This window comes from Malaclemys terrapin, chromosome 1, assembly GCF_027887155.1.
Source record: "Malaclemys terrapin pileata isolate rMalTer1 chromosome 1, rMalTer1.hap1, whole genome shotgun sequence".
Lineage (NCBI taxonomy): Eukaryota > Metazoa > Chordata > Testudines > Emydidae > Malaclemys > Malaclemys terrapin.
The window spans coordinates 97,311,971-97,337,440 of record NC_071505.1 but is presented as its reverse complement, the minus strand read 5'-3'; the positions used below and the strand labels follow the sequence as shown (position 1 = coordinate 97,337,440).

At 48.2% G+C, this 25,470-nt stretch overlaps 1 pseudogene; it reads right to left on the bottom strand.

The window, feature by feature from the left end:
• Window positions 1–1,438: 1,438 nt before the first annotated feature.
• Window positions 1,439–23,827, bottom strand: LOC128827684 (BPI fold-containing family C protein-like; annotated as a pseudogene).
• Between the last annotated feature and the right edge of the window lie 1,643 nt (window positions 23,828–25,470).

The following is a 25,470-nucleotide window of genomic DNA, read 5'->3' as shown; positions in this document are numbered from 1 at the left end:
ACCACCCCCGGCCCGCCCAGCACTGCGGTCCCCGTCCCGTCTCCCGGGCTCCCGGCCGAGCACCCCCGGCACCGCACCGCCGGTCCCCAGCCCGTCCCCCGGCACCGCCGGCCCGTCCCCCGAGCTCCCGGCCCGGCCTGGCACCGCCGGCCCGGCCCCCGAGCCGCCGGCGCCGGCCCGGCCCCCGAGTCCCCGGCCCAGCCCTGGAGCCCCTGGCCCGGCCCCGCTCCGCCGGCCCGGCCCCCGAGCACCCACAGGGCCGGCCCGGCATGTCCGGATTTTCCCGGACATGTCCGGCTTTTTGGGCTTTCCCCCCGGACGGGGATTTGGAGCCCAAAAAGCCGGACATGTCCGGGAAAATCCGGACGTATGGTAACCCTACAAAACACTGACCTTCCATGAGAGTGAAACACCTGGAAAACAATAGTGCTGACAGAGGTGATATTCAATCAAATACTGGACAAGACATGCAATATGGTAGTAAAAAAGGCCAGCATAATTTTGGGCTAGATACACAAAAGACTTCACATTATTTAGCAAGTGGATAATTGAAATGGCTCTGGGGTGACTGCACCTGTAATACTTCTTTTCTGGGCAACTCATTGCTAGAAAGAAAAGCAACAAAAATGAGCATAGTACAAAAATACATCAGGAGTATTCCATTGTCCCGAAACACCAGTAAGAAGAGCCATGAGAGGATTCTGTCCCGCCCTCTAATCAAACTCCAAGGATCCCCTTTTCATCACAAAGAACCTTGAAGATTTCAGCCCTCACAGCGAGCAGGAGAGTTTCCAATTTTAAGCACTTTGATGGGTCGCACTTCACACTCAACAGAACCGATTAATTCAGCAGGAAGCAGAATAAGAAGTTGATACTAGTTCTCTAGGCCAGCGGTTCTCAAACTTTAGTAACCTGAGGACCTCCATTTTGATTTAATATTTTTTGTGGACCCCCCCCAAGCCCTCCACTCAGCCCCATGCCCCACCCCCACTCCACCCCTTTCTCCAAGGCCCCACCCCACCTCTTCCTGTCCCACCACTGCCCCACCTCTTTCCGCTCCCTCTCCTGAGTGCGCCCCATCCCTGCTCCTCTCCCTCCCTCCCAGTGCCTCCTGCGGCGCTGGGAGGGACGGGGAGAAATTGCAGGCGGGAGCGGGAGGAGTTTCTCAGCAGGGCCCACAGACCCCCTGGAGTACTCTCGGGGACCCCAGTTTGAGAAATGCTGCTCTAGACCATTAGTAACAATGACTCAATAGCTGCATTTGTAATTTTGTGGCATACATTCTTCCTTCTTTCCCAAGATCAGAGCAGCAGCAGGAAGACTTCACTCCTCTCCAGTCCTAAATTTTAAGGTTGAAAAGAAAAGATATTTTGGTTCAGCATTCAGACTGGTAGTGTTGGCTATAAACTTCCTGGCCCACCAAATGATTGCTCTTTACTTAGTGTCTATAGCTAACCTCAGTGGAAAATCAGCAGATAACCCTGAGGAGAGAACATCAGTCACAAATACCACCTTAAATTACAGATTGTAAAATGCAACTTTTCCTCTGTATGGGGGATAGGGAGCGGGAGGCCAGATTCTGTACTGTGCCTCTCAAAGGGTACAGCCTTGGAGCAAGGGAGGCTTTATGTCACCTTTGTGCCTCCTGGATTCTAGGCTGCTTTAGGGGCTGGATAGGCTCTGGCATAAATTAAAACAGCCCTGTGGTGGCTCTGTATCTTAGGGCAGCCTCACCCAAGGCTGCCTTTGGGCTGCTCCACAGCTCAGAGTGGTTCAGGCCACTCTTCGTCCTGCCTCTGACTGAGACTGCTCGTAAATTATGGGGAACTGGGGGGATGATATAGAGCTTGGTATATCAACCTTGTGCTACTCCTGCATTGGGGGAATTCTTTTTACTCTCTCTTATTGCCACTAAAGCATCATAAAGTTGTTGCGGGGGGGCTAAATTCTGGTATGAAATTTCTCATCTTATACTCAAGTGCTCTTTACTGTTGAATAAATTAAAGATCCAGCATCCTGCCAACAGGACTCCTATTCTAATAATAAGAGAGACAGATTCTCACCTGGCTAACTTTAAAAACAGGTCTGAGAAGGGTAATTTGGGCCAGGTTAGGTAGAGGGAATCCCTTCTTCAGTTTAGCTTTAAAAAAGGCAAATATAAACACATATGTACATAATAATAAATATTTGCACTTCTATTGCATCTCTTATCTGAGGAACTCAAGCATTACTCATTCAATAACCACAACTGGAAGGTAGGAAAAAGCCCATGGAAAAACCAGTATATGAATACGTAATTAAAGACTGTGTCACGGTGCATATGCCGGAGGGCGCTGAATTAAGGTTGCACAGGCACTTTCATTCTAGCATTTCCTAATTTTTGAAAGCTTGACTTTGTAACCTTAATGTTCTTTTAAAGTAATTATTTTGGATGTAATTATCTAATTATTTAAAAAAAACAATTTGAAAAGAGAAATTCTATCATGTGAAACCATGATAGGTTCCAACGTGAGTCATCAGCAGGGTTCAGAGCTTTAGGTCCACAGCACAGTCCTCTACCACTTGAGCTATAAGAGCAGCGGTTCTCAAACGTTTGTACTGGTGACCCCTTTCACACAGCAAGCCTCTGAGTGCGACCCCCACCTTACAAATTAAAAACACTTCTTGTATATTACGCACTATTATAAATGCTGGAGGTGAAGCAGGGTTTGGGGTGGAGGCTGACAGCTCGCAACCCCCCACTTAGTAACCTCGTGACCCCCTGAGGGTCACGACCCCTAGTTTGAGAACCCCTGTATTAGAGTAAACGGAAGGATTTAGACTGTTATCCTCTCAGGACCAGGTACTAGAGAGGGATGAGCTACAATTTGCCAGTGGTTGCACAGCTATCTGCTGACAATCGAGGAAAGCCAGAGATCAGGACTTCTGGGTAGAATTCCAGGTGCTGAAGGGAAGTGAGTCTAGTGGTTACACCCTTCTGCCTCTGTCCACCTGTCAAACCTCCCTCTCTCCCCCACCGCTCCTGGCTGCCCTACCCCAGCTTCTGTCCCAGACCCCCTCTGCTCCTCTCCTGCCCCTGCACCTTCTTGCTCCTACCCTACTCTCCCTCTCATCTATCCATATCCCTCCTCCTCCCTTCCCATCTTTCCCTCATCTACCCACCCAATCCTGGTTCCTACACCCTTCTGTCTCTGATCTTATCTGCCATCTCTGTTCCTATCCACCCCTTTGATCCCATCAGTCAGGCCTCCTTCCCCTCCCTTTTCAACCCTAACCCCCAGCTCCTGCATACCCCTCTCCCTTAGTCATGCCCCCACACTTCTGCATTCCCTTCAGGATGTTCCTCCTCCTCCACACTGTCTAGATGTCAGCAGTGGGAGTAGTGGGGGCACAGAAGAGAGCTGATGTGAAATGGTGATCTAGCAATGTAAAGCCCCATATCACATTACCAATCCCTGGAACCATGCAGTCCCTGGAGCATTTAGTTAGAGATAAAGGCCATTATAGGAACTGGCCACTACTCTTACCATTGGCTGCTGGGATTGCTTCATTCTGTAAAACATGAGACAGGAAATTCTCCAGAAGTGAGACCTGCTGTGGGGGAGAAAATGAATTTAGTGACCGCTTCCTGATATCCATGAAACTCCTCCATGCTCAGGCCTGGGATGGAGTTTTTAGAATAGGAGTCTTGTTCAGCTGATCAGACCATATGTGGGAAGAGAAAACGGCAAGTGAAGATTTTGAGACAAGATACAAAGCCCTAGGATAATGATCTATTTTCACACACTTACAATAGTTGAATTTAAAATGATTTACTTAGAATATTTTGCCTGTTATTTCACTGTAGGGCCTGAGAGATTTTAATTCCCCTCTATTCAGCTACCCAGAACCAGTCAATTGTCATTTAAAGGTGACAGGCCTTATCCATTGTATGCTACTGCATCACTGTTTCAAGGCTTTTGTGAATAGCATCCTTTACTCCTTCCCCACAGCTTAATGATTTGCCATCTGTTCTGAGTCCCAGCACTGCCTGTCTCTTATCCTACAGTTAATATTCTAACCTGCAATTGGTGCTTCTTTTTCTCCTCTGTTTTGAATTCTAGTGTTATGTTATAGTAATGATTTTATAACATTTTGTGATCTGTGAGGAAAGATTAGACTGGAAAACATCTTTTTTTATTGGAGTGATTATTGTAAAGCAAAAGAACAGTAAAGAATATACAGTTTTAAAGCAGAAAAGATATCGGCAGAGAGAGTCCCCAAAATGAGAGAAAGAGAGAAAAGAGCCATCCAGGAGGGGTAAAGTCTAATGAGGTAAAAATTAATGTGGGAAATTTCAGATTCCTGTATTCTGGATTGTTCCTGTCCCTGAGATTCTTGGTTCTTGTTTCCTGGACATTGAAACCATCAACTTACTTCAAAAAAGCCAACGTTGGAGTGGGCCAGGGAAAAGTGGAATCTGAAGGGAAAGAAATGAGAGCAGAGTTGTCATTATAAAGGATGAAGGCATGTTACTAAAACAATGTGCAGTCATCCTTTCAGTACTTCAGGCCACATGATATGCCTGCAAAGACAAACTTCTATGGCAACGTGTCCTATGTAGTACATGCACAGGAGTGGTTTTCCTAGGCATTGCCTAGAACGTGCCCAGAAGAGTGGCTCAGGTATACGTGCCGACTCTGTGGATGCTCCAGGGCTGGCGCACCCATGGAAAAAAATTAGCGGGTGCTTAGCACCCACTGGCAGCTAGCTCCCCTCCTCCCCCCCAGCGCCTCCCGCCCACTGGCAGTCCCGCCGATCAACTCCTCCCCCTCCCTCCCAGTGCCTCCTGCCCACCACAATCAGCTGTTTTGCAGTGTGCAGGAGGTGCTGGGAGAGAGGGGGAGGAGCGGGGACGGGGCATGCTCGAGGGAGGGGGCGGAACTGGGTGGGAATGGGAAGAGGCGGGGTGGGGACTTGGGAGAAGGGGGGGGAGCGAGGCCTGGGGCAGAGCAGGGGTGAGACCTGGGGCAGAGTGGGGGGTTGAGCACCCCCTGGGCCCGGAGGAAGCCGGTGCCTATGAGCTCAGGAGAAGTTCATCCAGAAATGTGAGTGCACTTTTTCCTCTAAATTTCATTGTGTAAGTCTCTCTGATTCATACACTTCACCAGAGAACCCTTGACTCTCAACAGCTCTGTATCCAAATTCATATAGGAGGAAGCCAATTCTAGAATCCTGGAGATCTTACTAAAATAAATGTGTTTTATATTGAGTATTTTAATTCCTACAAGAGCTGGGAAGAAAAATTCCATTCTGGTATTGCTGCTGCTCGTGGTGGCTGATCTGCAAATTCTTCAGGGGTTCAGTTCAATTTGGATAAGCTCCCATTCAAACCCAAACATTTTACCTCCCAGTTTAGCCAATAGGTTCTTAGAGCCTGGTACCCTCAATGCCTGATAAAAACATGCTGAAGTGCTCACAACTGCCCAAGACACTCTCATTGTAAGACTTAGGGTATGTCTACATTGCAATTAGATACCCACGGCTGGTCCATGCCAGCTGACTTGGGCTTGGGATGTGGGACTGTTGAATTACAGCGTAGACTTCTGGGCTCAGGCTGAAGCCTGGACTCTAGGTACCTTCCCACCACACAGGGTCTGCAAGTCTACACTGCAATTAAACAGCCTTGCAACCTGAGCCTGAGCCAGTTGGCATGGGCCAGCCGCGGGTGTCTAATTGCAGTGTAGACATACCCTTAGTGCCCCACAACTCTACTTATGAGCTTCTTCCTCATGGATGTCTACACTGCAAAGAAACCCCTGGCAGGAGGGATGGCACATTTGGGGGAGGAGGCGGGAAGAGGTGGGGTGGGAGCTTGGGGAAAGGGGTGGAGTGGGGGTGGGGCCAGGAAGAGGTGGGGTGGGGGCTTGGAGGAAGGGGTGGAATAGGGGTGGGACCCCGGGGGAGAGAGGAAGTCAGCGCCTATGCTTATGTCTGATGTTGACTCTCACTGTTGGAAAAAAAACAGACACAACACATAGTTTCATCAGCTACTCCGAGACCTGGCAAACTTGTACCAGTGTCAGGCTGTTTAGCTGCCTCTTTAGCCACAGGCTTACAGCAGCGTTGCAAAATATACAATCTTGGCTCACTAACCCAGACTCTTACTAAACCGAAGGCAAAAGGAGAGAGACAGGAAAGAGAAGAAAATAAGGTGGGGAAGGAAATGTATATGGGGGGGTGAGGGGGAAACAAAGTCTCACATCCTAGATGGTGTTCAGAACTTAAGTACGGTAGAGGTGGCGATGGCGTCTGGTTCCCTCTTTCTAGCCCACTCTGGTCGACATGTATTAGGATTAGGATGAAGAAGGTCCAACGGTGTTATGGTGGATCCCTGGGTCCCAGGAGACAGTGGTAGCCATGATGGTGAAGCTCTCTCCTTCCTGTTCTCTTGTCTTTCAGTCAGCCATTGTCATGGTAGCAAGATTTCCTCCCCAAAGTGTCTTTTTTTAAGGACCTCGAGGGAGAGATGAGTGGAATAGCCCATCCCATTATTACATTCACCAATTAGATCTAATTTCTGACACACACATTTTGGTCCATTGATTTCCAGTCCCAAACCTCTCTTGTTTACCAGGCATGATCTTAACAGTTCTCGAATCATATCAATAATGTAAACAAAAAGACCTGTCTGTCTCCCCTTTGTGCCTTTTCCCCATCAACATTCGTTGTTATAAGTTATCGTGACTTTATAAACGTTTACCCACTTTCCCAGCATTAGGCTCACAACTGGTGAAGGCCGACCAGACCCCAGTTATCACTACAGAGCCCAGGATCCTAACATCTTAGCAAGAAGTCCAATAGGCTGGACTAACTGCACAGCTAGGCGGACGCAATAAAGTCCTGTTATGTCCCACTGCTGGGATCATTGATTTTGCTTCCTGAGCCTTCTTTTGTGGTCTCATATCAAGCTGTTCTGTGTTACCTCTTCAGATGTAATGAGCTAATCAGCTTCTGTTCAAATATGTCGGACTGACACTGGTATTCGCTATCTGCAGGGGAGAAAAGTCTTTTGTTACCATATACACAGAATGGGATCCTGTGTTAGACACGAACACTTATACAACTTCTTTTTATGATCTGAAATGTAAGCACTAGACCTTTTTATTAGGTATGCACTGAAGCCATTTGGTGAGCTGGCTGCTTTCTGCTTCATCTGGGGTTTGTGTAAAATAATATACAACCACGCCTTGATTATCTGAAAATGATGGGTGACACTTTAAAAGCTTGGGTCATTGAGGTCACCAGAAATCAAGGCTATTTTCAATGTAATGGAGAGATGTCTCGGGGCACAACCCACTGTTTTATAACCAGCATGTTAGGAAAACTGAGCATGAGATAAATGAGGTGGTAATATATTTTGATTTCATCCTCTTGAACAGGGGTGGCCAACCCGTGGCTCCAGAGCCACATGCGGCTCTTCAGAAGTTAATATGCGGCTCCTTGTATAGGCACCGACTCTAGGGATGGAACTACAGGCGCCAACTTTCCAGCGTGCCAGAGGATGCTCACTGCTCAATCCCTGGCTCTGCCACAGGCCCTACCCCCACTCCACCCCTTCCCACGCCCTCCCCTCAACCTGCCATGCCCTCGCTCCTCCCCCACGCCCCTGAGCTTCCTGCATGCCACAAAACAGCTGATTGGGAGGTGTGGGGACGGAGGGGGAAGTGCTGATTGGAGGGGCTGCCGGGGGGTGGGAGGCGCTGGGAGTGGGGGGCGGATGATGTATTACTGTGGCTCTTTGGCAATGTACATTGGTAAATTCTGTCTCCTTCTCAGGCACAGGTTGGCCACCCCTGCTCTTGAAGAACCCATTCCCTTACAAAAACAAACAAAAAACACCCCAGGAATTTAATAGTAAACTTCTAATACCCTGCAAATTCTGCCACAGACATGCATGTTCAATCCCCAAATTCAGTGGAAGTAGTGTGGATGTATCTGAAGGCAGAACATGATCTTCTGTGTTCTAGGTACTGACATCTAGGACATTCAGCAGGTTTGGCAGATAGTGGCATAGGTTTGGCAGTGTTAAAACAAGCTTATCTCCTACACAGAATTTGATATTCTGGTCCATGATACTTACTAGGCTCATTGCACAGATGGATTGAATGGTTGAGTCTGGCAGGACAGCAAATACCTCCATGCAGCCAGTGATTTCTACCATAAAATTGCCTGTTTGTAAACTGGCCACGGGTGCTGCAGTAGCCACTAGCTGCAGCATCACTGGGTGTGTCTTTATACTATGTTGAGCAACCTGTAGGGTTTCAGAGCACAAAAGAGCTTGAACATTGGATTTGTAAAGAACACCTGCCCTCAAATTATGGTACATGTGCATAAACCACAACAAGGTGCAAAGTGGGTTGGTTTTTAAAAAAGACAAGTATAGTTTCAGAATAAGAATCCATTATAACTACACTGGTTGAGATTTGGAAAGTGGTATGTCAAATACTTTCAGACCTAGCATACCACAGCTAAAACTCAGTTTGGGAACCGCTGATATTTAACAAATCTGAAGTTACAATTCTAGGGTTGCTCTTGAAGATTGAGTTCCAGGGTATGTCTACACTGGAGCTGGAAGGTGTGATTCCCAGCTTAAAGCGACATACCTCCACTAGTTCGGATTGAGCCAGGGCAGTAAAAACAGAAGTGTAGCCACTGCAGCATGAGCCACGGGAGGGCTAGCTGCTCCGAGTGCAAGCCTGTCTGAGACCCTAGATACGTACTTGGGCAGCTAGCCCTGTCCTGGCACTTGTGCTGCTGTGGCTGCACTTCTAATTTTAGCGTGCTCGCTCAATCAGAGCTAGTGCAGGTATGCCTACACTAGAGCTGGGAATCACACCTTCCAGCTCCAGTGTGGACATACCCTTAGCCAGAGGGAGTGAACATGATGGTGGAGTACCCTGAGAAAATGGAGAGAAGGAATGAATGATCTTGACAATATAAGGAATCTGGAGGAAAGAACCCTTGGGTCCCAAAAGACGCATTCCTTTCAAGAGCTGAGAAATTCCCAGAGGAGCAAGCTTTAGTATGTGAACACGTCACATACTGCCAAACTGCACCACATATTGCCAGAACTTCACAATTTTATCATCATGAGCTCTGCAATATGATGTTTATTAAACGTTTCACATGGTCTGTTGATTGCCTGCATCTAACTTACATTTTCCTTTAAGGCTGCCATTCCCCATTGCATACAATGGAACTAAAGCCACAGGCTACTCCGAGATCAAGGTTGCCACCATTTCCCTACTGCCTTTGTATATGGAAGTGAAGCTGCCCATAAGAAAGATGACATTATGTCTAGTAAGACTGAAGGCAGACTGCTCTCAGAGAAAATGGCTACCAAACAGTCTCTCTGGTTAGAAAACCAGTCAGGAAAGTGAGGGGATAAGGGAGTATGGGATGCTGGAGGACAGCTGAGGGGAGGTGAAATGGCACAAAGGGCAGCAGAGGAGAATGAGAGGACAAGGCAGACGGAGGTGGCAAGTGCAGAACAATGTGTGGAACGTTACAAGAATTGTGTATAAAAGCAGTATCTGTGTGTGTGTTTGTACATAGTTAATATAAAGAGCGGCATCTACTACCATGTAAAGATAGGGTATGCATGTAGTAGTGTCCATAAATATGTAGCTTCAATACAGTTGTTATACTGCAAATGGATTCCTGATTGAGTAACTCTTAACAGCGAGCAGAAAGGAGTGCAGGGAACATGAGCAGCAGGAGTGGGACAGAGGAATGTTCACTAAGACAAGAGTCTGGACCCGGACCTTCCCACCAGCAGTTATAAATCATCCCTCCTCCCCAAGAGCAATCTCACTGGCTTCTCCAAAGCCTTGGAAATTAGCCAGTATTTAGACAACATCCTTGGGAATGATACTGCCAAATGTTGCTGTAGTTAGATTAAAGTTAACGGACAGCTGCAAACAAATAAAAAAAATCAGCCATCCTCCATCAGATTCACATCCAGGAAATAATTTTGTTTACTGCCATTTTAGTTAATTCCCATCCTTGAACTAGTGTCCTTTGCCCCTGGGGATATTCCCAGGGGAAGTTACAGTGCATCAAGGCAGAAGTGAGGGATACAATTCTCATTGATATGCATCAAAACACATACTGGAGAAACAAAGGGCAGTACCTCTTGAAAAGTACAGGTTCAGTATTCTGGCCCACAGGCTCCATTAGCTGGGATATACTGAACCCACTAAAGGTAGGACTGAAAACTCTGCTTGTGCTCAGCTGCTGTGCTTTGCAACACCATCTGCTCAGCCCACAGGCACAGCCAGTTACACAGGTCCCTTCTATTAGTGTTTCAGTCAGCAAAACCCACTTGGAAAACCTTTACAACACTGCCAGCAAAGCAGCAGGGTTCCCCGAGTGACCTCTGTGTTCTTCTCCCATTTAGAGACTGATCCGTCTCTTCACACTGGCTTCCTGTCCCATCTTTGCTGCTTTCTAAGGACTTATTTTCCAGCTCTAAGCATAGAAAGTATGTCTATTGTGGGGCTTAACATGGCAGAATGCAGCAGTAGGTTAAACACACACATTTTCTTCTTGACTTGTGCCATTTCTCCACTATTTGTTCAGAGCAACAGAACGCATGCAGAGATAGCTTTCCATGGCTCTTTCTGCCCCATCCCCCACCCACTCAGGTGAAGAAGCATGTGGATCAGATCTGTGACATCTATCCCTTTGTACCTTGCACAGTACCTAAACTGGCCTGAGAAATTCAGATTCTGTAAAATGGGGAAACAGAGTTAATGTCATTCCATGGACCACATTTACAACTGGTAGAAAAGTGTCATGGATATCTCTGAATTTGAAAATTACTCTGCAAAATGATCTGTAAAAACCCCTTCTCTGACTGCCTACACACCTGAAACATTTGTAATTATATCACCAGTAAGTTCTACTCATCTCTTTTGAGATGGTGATGTTGACAGCCCCTGTTGTGTAGTAAGTGAATAAGGCGGACTTAAAGAAATACTCAGAGACTCCAAGGTAGAGCATGCGGTCACTCTTGTTTGGAAGAGTGAATGGGGTTGGCACGAAGGGTGGGGGGGTCAATATGATTTCCCTGTAAAACACTATTGTGATTTATTTTGATTTATAAAATCAGTGCCTGTCAGAACCTCTGGACATGTTAACTATGGTTGCCAATAAAATATCTTCCTCCTCTTCCCCAAACCAAGAGAGAAACTCAAGCTACTAAGGAAAAACCTGAGCAAATAGCAGGGGTGGCCCACCTGAGCCTGAGAAGGAGCCAGAATTTACCAATGTACATTGCCAAAGAGCCACAATAATATATGAGCAGCCCCCCATCCGCTCCTCAGCACCTCCCGCCTGCCAATCAGCCGCTTACTACCCTTCCCCCCACCCACCGCAATCAGCTGTTTCACGTGAGCAGGAGGCTATGGGAGGGATGGGGGAGAAGCGAGGGCATGCAAGGCTCAGGGGAAGGCGATGAGCAGAATGGGGAGTGCGGGAGAACCCGATCCTGCAGTAATGAAACCACTGCTGTGTGACCACCAAGTTATTCTTGCCTAGTACTCACAGCGTAGCCAAAGAAGGGAGTGTATAGCTAAATGCCTTGGCTGCATGCTAAGAATTGTACTTAAGCCTGTGTCTGCTTAGATATGCCTACTTTCTATCCAAACATTGCTTCTTTTACCCTGCTTTCTTGTGAGTAAGAAAGCAGGCAAATGGAGGGCTTGAGATCTACCACCACTCTGCATGTAGGACTATGGCCCATTCTTAACCAACTTGTGCCCATATGTACTCTTCACTCATAGCTGCGATGGAGCACAATAATCTTGTGGTCCCTGCTTCATGCTGAACAAGGATTTGCAGGACAGGATGTCCACTTTCCAGGCTGCAAGTGCCAATGTTGCAAACATAATTTTATCATCTTTCTCTTGGACCAGGCTGCAGACTGGTCCACTTGTGGAAAGAACCACTACACACACATTTGACTGTAAATTAATTAATAGAAGAAGAGCCCATGGGAGCTTGTGCCAGGCAATAAAAGTGACACGGGGTTAATCAGACTGGAGTAAAGTTATATTTTGTCAGGTTACTCCTTAACCAAGTTCAAGGCTGCGACCTCGGAGATAATGCAATTTTAGGTATTCTTTACGCCCCTCCTCTGAAACAATCTTTAAAGAGTTACATTTCTTTCTAAGACGGTATTGATGGGCTTCTCCAGGTAAGCAGTAAAGAGATTATACAACCAGCTGGAGAGAAGGAAAAGAACAGAAAGGACTTTATCATTGTTTTAATGATTAAAACATTTTATTTCAACATATTCCTGGCTAAATTAGATCTACATGAAATCTAATATCTAGGCTTGAGGCTACCCTAATAACCTGTAGTAGAATGGTATGTTATACCAGTAAAAACTAGCAGGATCTTATTAAAGGGGACAAGATAAAGATGCCACATTTATTATGATAACAATTTGATTTATGACCAATAACTAATATCTTAATCGTTAGACACACATTATACCTAATATCTATTCACACACACACACACACACACACACACACACACAAACACACACACACACATCCATCAGATGTTCTGCAGATGTGCATAGTTACCAGTCCTGCTTGAGTTTGCAGCTTGGGTTCGTAGCTTGTGGCGGCTAACTGGCCAGGAAAGCCGGGCACAAGGACGAGCTGGGTCTCTGTTGGGCATGCACCGATGCCCTTCCATGTTGGCAGCAGAATGTTACCCTCCTCCAAAGTTTTCCATCTTACCCATCCTTTTTGTAGGCTTTAGTTTGAATTCAGAGTCTATAGGTCTTGCTGTGTCACAGTGCCTCCGGGTTTGGTGATTGATTACCCGTCAATTGCAGACATGACTTTCAGACTTGGACCGGGCTTTGATCTTCCTTTTATTGTACCTTTTCTTTTTAGGGTGGATTTTTCTTACTTTGTTAGGGCTCTTGTCTGCATCTTCAGCCGTTGGTGTTTGAACTCTATTTAATCAGGACAGGCTGGGGCTGGAGGTTGATTCCATTATCCATACATACCTCATTCACACATCTAAACTAGACTAATAAGATTACAGCAGGGTTTGCAAAAATGAAGGTTTCAGCAAGCCCTTACAAAATGGAGTAAGCGTTTTAAAATGGGGTTTGAATTACAATATGGCAAACAGTGAACAGAAGTTACACTGTAGGTAAGTGTAATAAATGGTGAACAGAAATTACAATACTGAAACAGTGCAAGTCTCAGTGATTTAAGCAGGAATTGGATTGATGGTGAAACTTACAAAGGCATCTGACTGAACAGCTATGGCTCTTAACAAGCATCTTAATTGTTAATTAGCCAGTTATTGGAGTAACCGGTTTTATGAATGAATATTGTTTCATTCATAAAACTTTACTTATGAAGTTACATTAATAAAGTAAACAATTAAAAACAATTTCATTCATCAGTCCTACAGGTATCCCAGTGTATAATGGACTTGTTTGAAATCTGAAAACTGGAAGGCCACCTTTTGAATGAAGATCATTTCAATGCTGTATAGGCTAAAATGATGCAGAAGTGAAATACACTATCAAGGAGTAGGATGACTGGGCAGTTGATTCCTTCTGTTCGTGAATCTCAGACATATTAAAGGACTAGTCTTACCTGGGGTGGAGAATTAGTAGGCTATTTGGAAAGTAACGAATCCTGATGTTGAAATAACTGTAGGGATTGCTCACTCATCCACATTCTCTCTCTCACTGTCTAAAAAAGAGCTTCAACACATACCAAATCATTGAAGCTGTGACCGCTAATTTATGTTTTCTCTGGAATTATCCATTTTTAAATTCCTAGGTGTGAACTTCATTCTAACTTTGTTTGTTCCATGAAAAAATAAGCTGATTGATCTTGTCAGATGTTGTGGGTTGTATTTTCAAAGGAGCCTCAACTTGGACTCCAGTTGTGTGCATGCAACTTTGCATCAACAAATCATCTGCACACTCACACACATAAAATCATAGGAGTTACATTCACAAAATCGATATTTGCATAGTTTGTATGCCTAATTCAGGGTTTTTTGCATATGTACACAAAAGATAGAGTTTACAAGTGATAGTAGGAACAAACCACACATGTGCATACCCTGAAAAGGAGATTGTGTTTTCAAACATTTCCCTGAAAAACCCAATTCCAATTCTGTTGCCTAGGTTAAAAACTTATGTCCTGCATTTGGACTCCTAAAACAGGTATTTGGGTGCATAATATTGACAAGAGGGCCTTGCACCCTTGACTCTGCTAACTTTTCACCAGAGTGAGTGACTGTAGAAAATCTCTTGCACATACCTATTTCCTCCATTCAAACTGAGTTTAATACCACTAATGCTCACCTGGCAGCAGTGAAGCAACATTGACAGGCAGCTTGTGTTATCCCGTGAGATTCTGAAGATTACTGTGATAAACATTCCTGAAATGGACACTGTCGCTCCTCCGAAGTCTGTGCTGCACAGATAAGAACAAAGTCAGCTGAAAGATCTACTTTTAGAGAACACCCAAGAAACTACTGATTTGCCAAGTTCAAAGAGACTCTGATTCTTTCATCAAGATGAAGAAAACTCCCTCTCCCCCCATTATGTAATGATTAAAGTAGATTATAGTGATGGCTTCTTTACAGAAGCCGATTTCACACACTTGTTGCCTGGGCATGGGTTTTAGAATTATGCTGGATTTAGCAAGGTTACTAAATGCCACAATTTCACAATGACTTTCTGATCCATGTTCTAATTAATTCCAATTACAAGTCTTTCACAACTTGATCTGTGATAACACTGCCACAAGAGCTGTGGGACTGCAATTGAAGGAACCTTTTTAAGTACTTAAGAGAGAAGGTAATTATCTATCCTACTGAATTCAATAAATTCTTCTTCATAGCCAAGGGGCAGATAGGAGAAGAGGGTACAGAGAAAGTCTGGGGGTATGGGGCAGAATCTGGAAATGAACTCAGGAGGAATGAGTCCCTGTTTTGTTCTGCTGTCAGGAAATAGCTGTGGAATCCACTGGCTAAGTGTGGGTCTCATCCATCTTTAGTGCCTGTGGATAGCAAGGATAATAGCCTACTACTGCACCAGTTAGTGGTAGAGGTCCGTGCTGTGTATCTAAAGGTCCAGACCCTGCTGATGACCTAAGTTGGGGCCAATATGGTTCCACAGGATAAACGAAAACAATAGAAATTCCATTTTGTTTTAAAGTTAGAAAATTACATAAAAATCTACATGAAAACAGTTACGGATGCAAAAATACTATGGAAAAAACAATATGCAATCATGTAGTTAAAGACGGTATAAACATATGCACAACAGGGTTGAATTAAGGTTGCACAGGAAGGGACTGTCTCAACTTGGGAGGGTTATATGAACAGATTGGTGTAAACTGATAAAAAACATATGCCCTCCTTATGCATCGAAAGAGTTCAATTAGTAACTACACTGTATATTTTCCATTTTCATTCTTTTTCCAAAAGAATGTTTCTGGGGTACACAGTACTATACTTACAACAGCCAGGTTTCTATTCACCGGTTTGCACTGATGGTTGCCGAAGCATGTCCAACTGATAGTTTAATCCCAGTCCCAGGTATGAAGGATACAGAAGTACCTGGGAACTCAATGGTGTTAATTCTGAGTGTGTGAAAACAGAAATAGGGATATTAATTTGCATTCCAAAAGAACGGTTACTTACCTTCTGTAACTGTTGTTCTTCGAGATGTGTTGTTCACGTCCATTACACATTAGGTGTACGCGCGCCGCGTGCACGGACGTCGGAAACTTTTTCCCTTAGCGGCTCCCGTCGGGCCGGCGGGGCCCCCTCCTTCCTGCCAGAGCGGCGCCCCGCTCCAGGGTATATATATCCCTGCCGACCCGACCACTCCGGTTCCTTCTTGCCGGAGACTCCGACAGAGGGGAAGGAGGGTGGGAAGTGTAATGGACGTGAACAACACATCTCGAAGAACAACAGTTACAGAAGGTAAGTAACCGTTCTTTCTTCTTCGAGTGTTTGTTCACGTCCATTACACATTAGGTGATTCCCAAGCTTACCATTGGAGGTGGGTAGGAGTCAAGATACAACTGACTGTAGCACGGCCCGACCGACCATCGCGTCCTCTCTGGTCTGATGATGGATCGCGTAGTGGGCTGTGAACGTATGCACGGACGACCAGGTGGCTGCCTTACAGATCTCCTGGATAGGGACCTGCGCCAAGAAGGCCGTTGAGGACGCTTGGGCTCTAGTCGAGTGAGCCCGGATCTCCGGAGCCGGAACATTGGCGAGCTCATAACAAGTGTGTATACAATGCACAATCCATGCCGACAAGCGCTGTGTCGAGATAGGCAAGCCTTTCATACGTTCCGCAATAGCAATGAACAGCTGGGGTGTTCTGCGGAACGACCTGGTCCGTTCCAGGTAAAAAGCCAATGCCCTCCGGACATCCAGGGTATGTAGGCTGCGGTGGTGAGGGTCCGTATGGGGTTTAGGAAAAAACACCGGTAGGCAAATGTCCTGCCCCATGTGAAACTGTGATACCACCTTTGGGAGGAATTTGGGGTGCGGCCTCAGTTGCACCTTATCCTTATGGAACACTGTATAGGGTGGTTCCGAAGAGAGGGCTCTCAATTCCGATACCCTTCTGGCCGAAGTGATGGCCACGAGAAACGCCACCTTCCACGAGAGGTGCGTAAGGGAGCAAGTGGCTAGGGGCTCAAAGGGGGGACTCATGAGTCTTGTTAGGACTAGGTTCAGACTCCACGCCGGGACAGGCGGGCGCGAGTAGGGAAACACCCTTTCCAGCCCCTTGAGAAATCGGGCCACTGTGGGGTTGGAGAACACTGACACTCCCAACTCTCCCGGATGGAAGGCCGAGATAGCGGCTAAGTGAACTCTAATTGAGGTGGGCGCAAGCCCTTGATTCTTGAGGTGCAGTAGGTAGTCCAGGACCGGGAACGGCTACGGTTGGTCGGCCTTGGGTAACGAACCGCCGACGCTTCGCGGTGCCGACTCGTGCTCGGTTGCTGAGTCGGTGCCGACCGCTTGCTGAAGCCCGACTGCTGCGGTGCTTCCTGCGCCGAGGGCAACCGGGAGTCCACCGAGGCGGAGCTCGACCGGGACCGGTTCCTGGAACGGTGCCGAGACGGCGACCGTGATGGGCGCACCATCGCCGGCTTGCCTCTGCGCGGCAGCATAGGCGGGGCGCCTTCAGCGCGTGCCGGGGCCTCGACGGACAAGGCAATGAGGTCCTTAGCTGCCTCAAACGTGTCCGGAGTGGAGGGCTGTTCCACGAGCTCCTCCAGCCCTTCATCCTCGCTCGACGCGCCCATCCCGGGGCTCGACGGGCCCTTCGGCACCGGAGCCACTACCGGGGTCCGTGTTGGGGCCGTATCGGCCTTAGGGGCACTCGAGGTCTTTACCGGTGCCGCCCTCTTGTGCGGGGAGCGACCTCTGGCCTTAGGTTGGCCCTTCGCTTTTGCCGGCGAAGACAATCGGCGTCGTGTATTTCCCCGCTGGGTCGGTGCCGCGGCCTTCGGGTGACCCGCCGGCGCCGGTTCCCGCACCGAAGCCGGGGCGCTCCGCACGGAGGCAGACGGTGCCGTCGAAGTGGAGGGCTGTAACGCCGTCTCCATGAGCAGCTGCTTAAGGCGAAAGTCCCTCTCTTTTTTAGTTCTGGGCTTAAAGGCCTTGCAGATCTTGCAGCGCTCTTTCTGGTGAGCCTCCCCCAGGCAACGAAGACACGAAGCGTGGGGGTCGCTCAATGGCATAGGCCTGCGGCACGTGGCACAAGCCTTGAAGCCTTGGGCGTGTGGCATACCCCACAGCCCAGGGCCGGTGCCAGGGCTGAACAAACAACCCTGGCAGGAACTTTAAGTACTCTAATGAGCTGTTAACTACTGACTAAACACTACAACAAACTAACTGATAACTGCTAGATAACTCTAATGACTATTGCTAAGGGACACTCTCAGACGAGAGACAGAGTTGTTCCAACGCCGCCACGGACGGTAAGAAGGAACTGGAGTGGTCGGGTCGGCAGGGATATATATACCCTGGAGCGGGGCGCCGCTCTGGCAGGAAGGAGGGGGCCCCGCCGGCCCGACGGGAGCCGCTAAGGGAAAAAGTTTCCGACGTCCGTGCACGCGGCGCGCGTACACCTAATGTGTAATGGACGTGAACAATCACTCGAAGAAGAACTGAATCTTTCTGAATCCTATTAAAGTAAAAAAAACCCATGAGTTATGATGTAAAACACTGGTGTAGCATTCTGTGGTGGAACTATCCTATCACCTGAGGGAAAGGAACCCTCACAGGAGGATACATGCTACCCCCCTGAGGGAATGGGTCCTCTTGACTCAATGCTGAGCTACGCTCTTAGGCAAAAAGAAATTCTCAGATGCAAGGTTGAACCCTACCCATGGAGAAGTGACACCTCTGCAACATTAGGCTGAAGCAATCCTTGAGAAAAGGGGTCCGAGAGTTGTGGCAGAGCCCTATCCCTCAGGGGGGAAAAACTGCTTGAAGCTGATCACCCCCTTTGGAGGAAAGTGATCCACTATAAAGCTGAAACTTGGGGGCAGGGGAAGGGGGAAAAGAACCCTCTCTTTGCTGAAACTGATTGCCACACATGGGTCTAAATTCAGCATGTCTGAGTGGCAGTATTGGCTGAAGGGTGAGCATTGCAGGTCATCTCCCCCATTCTGTATCTCTCCCTCCCCTGCTTCAATAAAGGATTCTTATGAGGTTATGAATGTTAAAGAGAATCTTACTTGAACTCTTTCCTGCCAAATAAATGTCAAGGAATTCAAGGGATTTGCCTTCTTGCAAACATGTGGAATTCAGCTAAACTCTTGAAGTGTTATCATGAACCTTGTGTTATTTGTTGGGTTTCTTACAGTTACTCATTAGCTCCTGATTTCTGTCAGAAACTTTTGCCCTTATTCTACATGGCTGCCATTTCCCATTACTTCCAATGGGACTGAAACCACAAGCTACCCTTTGTCAAGATGGCTACACTTTTCCTACAGCATTCAGGTGGCAGTGAAGTTGCCCCAATAAAGATGAATGCCACACTTTATGCTGTCCAGTGGTATTAAAGCCAGGTTCTCTCAGGGAAGATAGCCACCTACATGATATGTGGTTAGGAAACTGGGCTGAAGAGTGGGCGGGGGAAGGGGCTGATGGGGCAAGCAGGAGATTAGACCAGCATTTCTCAAACTGGGGATCTCAACGCAAAAGAGGGTCGTGGGGGTAGGTGGTTGCAAGGTTATTGTAGGGGGGTCGCAGTATTGCCACCCTTACTTCTGCGCTGCCTTCAGAACTGGATGGCTGGAGAACAGTGGCTGCTGGCTGGGCGCTCAGCTCTGAAGGCAGCACCAACAGCAGCAGCAGCAGAGAAGTAAAGTGGCAATACCATAACGTGCCAGGTTAGCATGCGATCCAGCTTCACTCCGAGATAGATGTGAGAAATGAGTGGACCTGGCCCTCACTTTTAGCAAAGTGAAGTTCACAGTTACAGTAACATGTTAGAGTAATAAATCCCAAGTTTTTACTTTTCCTCTCCCATCTCCATTTTTTACCTGTCATGGCCTTCAGAATATTACCAAGGATGAATCCTTACCTTAGAATATCAGGGTTGGAAGGGACCTCAGGAGGTCATCTAGTCCAACCCCCTGCTCAAAGCAGGACCAATCCCCAACTAAATTATCCCAGCCAGGGCTTTGTCAAGCCTGACCTTAAAAACCTCTAAGGAAGGAGATTCCACCACCTCCCTAGGTAATCCATTCCAGTGCTTCACCACCCTCCTAGTGAAAAGTTTTTCCTAATATCCAACCTAAACCTCCCCCACTGCAACTTGAGACCATTACTCCTTGTTCTGTCACTGGGTACCACTGAGAACAGTCTAGATCCATCCTCTTTGGAACCCCCTTTCAGGTAGCTGAAAGCAGCTATCAAATCCCCCCTCATTCTTCTCATCTGCAGACTAAATAATCCCAGTTCTCTTGAGCCAGCCCTTCCTGAATTTATGCCGTATTAATAATAAAATCATCATCATTAATTCACTAAGCACCCAAAATTGTGCTAGGTGCTTCCCAGACACATAATAATTCCTCCTCTGGCCCAAAGACATGATCTAAAGTTTAAAAAAGATAGTGAGAGCAGCCAAGAATGGGCCAGTGAGAACAAGGGTAATAAACATAAGGTAAGAAGGTTAAAGAGGTGTAATCACACATACAAGCTTGTTGTTTTTGTGTTAATAGTTAGAATAATTGATGATAATCAGTTTATTGAGGGGAGTGCATAGTAAGGAGGGAGAGAAGGGAGATGTGGTGGTTGTGGTAGAAAAGGAGCTGGAATGGGCACCGGATATGGAAAGTGTGAGAGGAAGGTGGTGGGAAAGGCCATAAGAGAGCTGGAGGATGAAATGATGGACAGAGGGAGAAATAAGAAGGGTGAGATGGAGTTGGCAGGTGTGAGGGAGATCAGGCTGCAGAGAGTGTCACCTTCCCAAAGTTCACATCCAACTCTGATGTAGTTGTGATGGTGTAATGAGAAGTAAATATATGTATCGAGGACCAAGTGGCAACCTTACTAGTGTCCAGAATTGGAGCATCACTCAGGAAAGCTCCCAATGTAGCTTGAGCTCTTGTTGAATGAGTGAAGAGTCTCTGTGGAGGAGGGGTGTTTTTCACCGCATATCTGGTAATACAGGAAGTAATCCATCTGGAGGTTGTCTGTGCTGACACTACTTGGACCTTCATCCTATCTGCATAGGAAACAACAAGTTGAGGAGACTGTTTGAATTGCTTGGTTCTGTCCACACAGAAGGACAATGCTCTCTTGACATCCAAGGCATGCAGATGCTCCTCTTCCCAAACAGAATGTAGTTTTGGGAAGAAAAATGGAAGGTATGTAGTCTGATTATGATGGAAAGCCAACACTACTTTAGTTAAAAATGTAGGTTGCTGTCTCAAAGCCACCTTATCCTTGATAAACTGTGTGTATAGAGGACCAACATCAATGCATGCAGCTTGCCCACCCTCCTAGCTGATGTGATGGTGATAAGGAAGACTATCTTTTGAGACAAGTAAGACTAAGAACAAATTGCCAAAGACTCAGAAAGAGGTTCCATAAGAGCCATTAACACAGTGCTGAGGTCCCAAAGTGGTACCAGTGCTTTAACAGGTGGAAAAAGTTGGGTAATCCCTTTGAGAATCCTCACCACCACAGGGTTGGAGAACAACTAACTGAATCTGAATAGGAGGGCAAATGGCTCAAATTGCTGTTGGTGAACGCTCAGGGAAAGGCCTGAAGAGTTTAGATGCAAATACGCTAAGGTGTCCTGAATGCTTGCCACTGCAGATTGAATCCACTGACTAGCCCAAACCGAAAAACGTTTCCACTTAGTCAAGTCAACCTAGTGAATTGCTTCCTACTGTTAAGCAATACCTCTTGAACTGCTACAGAATGGCCCTCTCTTCATAATTTAACCATCCAGAAGCCATGCTGGCTGTTCGGGAGATCTAGAAGAGGAGGCAGAAGCTGTACAGGTTGTACTGGGAGGCTGCAGAAAGTGGAAAACCAGCCTAGTCTTAACCAAGCTGGGGCAATAAGAACTACTGTGGTACGATCCCATTTCAGTTTGTGAATGACCTGCAGGATCACAGAGGTTGGGGAATGCATACTGTAATGGGGTCAGCCAAACTCTTTAGTGCCGTCTTATGGCCAGAGGAGACTCTGTAGTGCCCTGCTACCAATTTCTCCCTTCTTCAGGGCCCCTTAATAACTCACAGCCCATAGGTAATTAAAACATTTCCTCCTGTAGTTCCATTTGAGTCTTTACATGCTGCCCTCCAGACCCCACCACCAATTCATTCACCCTCTCCCTTTAGGTAGGGAGCCCCCAGCCCTTTTCCCACAGCTGGGTTCCAATTTAAAGTGTCTCAGGCTTTATCTGGCTGGAGCTCAGCCATCAGGTTTCCAGGCCCCTCATCCCTTCCCCCAGTCAGGTTCTCTTAGCAGGAGCTGGGCCCAGTACTCCAGACATTATCTGGCTCAATCTCAGCCTCCCTAGTCCTCTGGTTCTGGCTTCCAGGCCCAAACCCTCCTCTCAGTCAGGGGCTCTCTAGCAGGAGCCTCCTGCTCACTGCAGGTCCTCTCTGTTACAGCTCCCTTGGTCTCAGGGTCTCCCCTGCAGGAGCCTTTAACACTCTTTGCAGTCTCGCTACCATTTCCTGAGCTCCCCCCACTTTGTTTCAGTCTCCTCCTGCTCTTTATAGGGCAGTCACCCTGATCTTTCCAAGGTGTGGCTAATTCTGCAATCAGAATGGACTAGCCCTAGCCCTCCAGACCTTAAGAGGTGAGCCATCCTGTTACACGAACACTGAGTCAACAGAAAGGCATCACTTAGTGAGCCAGGACTGTGACCCACTTGAGAGCAAAAGCGATGGCACTTGACTGATGGAGTACCCCAGGTTCAAAAGTAAGTCCTCAGTACACTGTTTCTGAAGGACAACTCATGATCACAAGAGAATTTCCTGCTGAGAAAAGTAACCAAGTAGTTTTGGGAACCAGGTAAGTAAGCAGTTTCTGTTCATGCAGAAGTCCAAGAGGCTCATCACCTCCTTGCAGAGCTGTGTGGACCAAGTTCCTCCCAGTCTGTTCAGATAGTACATGGCAGTTGTATTGCTGGTCATGATTTGGACTGATAAGCCCCTGATGAGAGGGAGAAAAGCACCATGTACTTTGTGAATTGCCTGGAGCCTGAGGACATTGATATAAATATCAGCTTCCTACTCTGTCCATAATGCTTGGGTTCACGAGCCCTCTAGATTGGCATCCCACCCAATGGAAGAGACATCAGCTACAACTGGCTTATTTGGGAGAGGACAAGAGAACGGAACACCTGCACATACATGAAGACAAATTAATGGAAGCCAAAGTAGCCTCCTGAGGCAACACTGGTTCTTCCAATAAACGCTAGTCCCGTGGGAGAGGTTGGTCGGGAGGGGTAACATATGCTCGTACCTCTAATGTATGAGGCTCTGGAGGCTGTCTCAAAGCAGGATCTGGAGACCTTCTCCTCGAGTGAGGAGGAAAATGTGATGGGGAGAATCTGGGCACCTCCCAGGGATTCCACAGGGGCCTATGAGGGAGAGTATAGAGCGTAGGTGGCCCGTAAGCATCAGGCAATGACAATCTGTCTCTGCTAGAGGATTTCCATCCAGACCTGGAAGGACCTTCAGAATAGTAAGTATTCAAAGGAGGTGTCCAACCCGATGGGGCTACTGGACGTTGGAATTTGTCGGAAGCCCAGTGTGAGGAACGCAATGTTGGTGCTGACAACGGTATGGTGATCAATACTGCAAAGGCTTCTTGGCACATAGACGGTCTCACATATAGGTCTGGTAACACAGATGGAGCAGAGGAATAAACTGAAGTCAGGTCCCTCTACGATGATGGTCCTAGTATCGGAGCCATAGGTGCTGAAGTTGAGGGAGCAACAGATTCCAGATTCTAAGGGTGTCCCAGTACTAATGTGGAGTGTGACTCTACAGCAGACAGTGCTAAGGTAGAGTCATTGGTTTGTCTTGGGACCACCATCAGTATCAACTAATGGCAATCTCTGCCCCAGTGCTGAAGTAAAGAGGCCAAGGACAGCAGCCATCTAGTAGGGTCTTGCATGAATGATGAATTGGGGGAAGACAGCAAAGCAGTTCTTTCACTGACTGATATACCTGTGTGTGGTAGGTACCGAGATCGATGGTGGCTTGATGTCCATCGGTGCCGGACTTTATGGCTGTTGCATGGATGATTCTGGAGTCAATGGTATGACACTGGGATCCTCTTGCCTCATTACAAGGGAGACCTGAGATGACAGCCCAGTTCTACCCTGGATACCTGGTGAGCCACTATGCTGTTCAGAGACTCTCTTAGAGAAGGACAAACCTCACACAGCCCAAATGGCTTCAGCCAGTTTTATGGGTCCTTTTGCGTTGAACTCCAGAGCAAGAAGATCGAACTCTCCTTCTCCTTGGAGAGGAATCAGAGTCCAAAGGCCTGTTCAAAGCTTCCCTGGGGTTAGTGGTTGGCCAAATAGGATGATCAAGCATTGGTCCCGGTGTTGAGGCAGGCCTTATGGCCTGTTCCATGAGGTGCTGCTTGAGGCGCAGCTTTCTAGAAATCTGTGTACACTTTTAGAAGGTGCTGAGCCGGCTTTAGGCCGATTCAGGCGATTCCCCTGAATTGGGCCCCGCGCCTTTGCCACCGCCGGTACGCCGTACCGGGGCGGATGGCTTCCCCAGGGGGCAATTTAAAGGGCCTGGGGCTCCCAGCAAGGGCTGGAGCCCCAGGCCCTTTAAATTGTCACCAGAGCCCCACTTCTGGAGCCCTGGGGTAGGGCTGCGGGGCTCTGGGGGCTATTTAAAAAGTCTGGGGCTCCCGCTGCTTCTACCGCCCCGGCCCTTTAAATAGCCGCTGGAGCCCCACCGCTTCCCCAGGGCTCCCTCGGCTATTTACAGGGCCGGGGCGGTAGAAGCAGGGGAGCCCCGGGCCCTTTAAATAGCCCCCAGAGCCCTGGGGTAGTGGGGGGACTCCGGGGGCTATTTAATGGACCAGGGCTCCAGCTGCCTCTGCTGCCCCAGTCCTTTTAATAGCCGCGGGAGCCCTGCTGCTTCCCCAGGGCTCCCTCAGCTATTTAAAGGGCCGGGGCGATAGAAGCTGGGGAGCCCCGGGCCCTTTAAATAGCCCCCAGAGCCCTGGGGTAGCGGGGGGCTCCGGGGGCTATTTAAAGGGCCGGGGCTCCAGCTGCCTCTGCCACCCCAGTCCTTTAAATAGCCGCGGGAGCCCCGCTGCTTCCCCAGGGCTCTGGCAGCTATTTAAAGGGCCGGGGCGGTAGAAGCAGGGGAGCCCCTGCCCTCCCGCAGCCAGCCCCTGCTGCCACCCCCTGCCCGCACCCCGCACCCCCTGCCCTGCCCACAGCCAGCCCCTGCTGCACCCCCTGCCCCTGCTGCACCCCCTATCCTTCCCGCAGCGGCAGCCAGCCCCTGCTGCACCCCCTGTCCTGCCCACAGCCAGCCTGTCTGCAGCCAGCCCCGCACCCCCTGCCCACACCAGCCAGCCCCACACCCCCTGCCCTGCCTGTAGCCAGTCCCTGTCTGCAGCCAGCCCCGCACCCCCTGCCTGGAGCCAGCCTGTCTCCAGCCAGCCCCGCACCCCATGCCCTGTCTGCAGCCAGCCCCGCAGCCCCTGCCCTGCCCGCAGCCAGCCCCGCAGCCCCTGCCCTGCCCGCAGCCAGCCCAGCACCCCTTGCCCTGCCTCCAGCCAGACCCTACCTCCAGTCAACCCCTGCCCTGCCTCCAGCCAGCAATGCACGTAATATATAATTTTGTTATTATTTATATAGTTATGGAAAGTAAATAATAC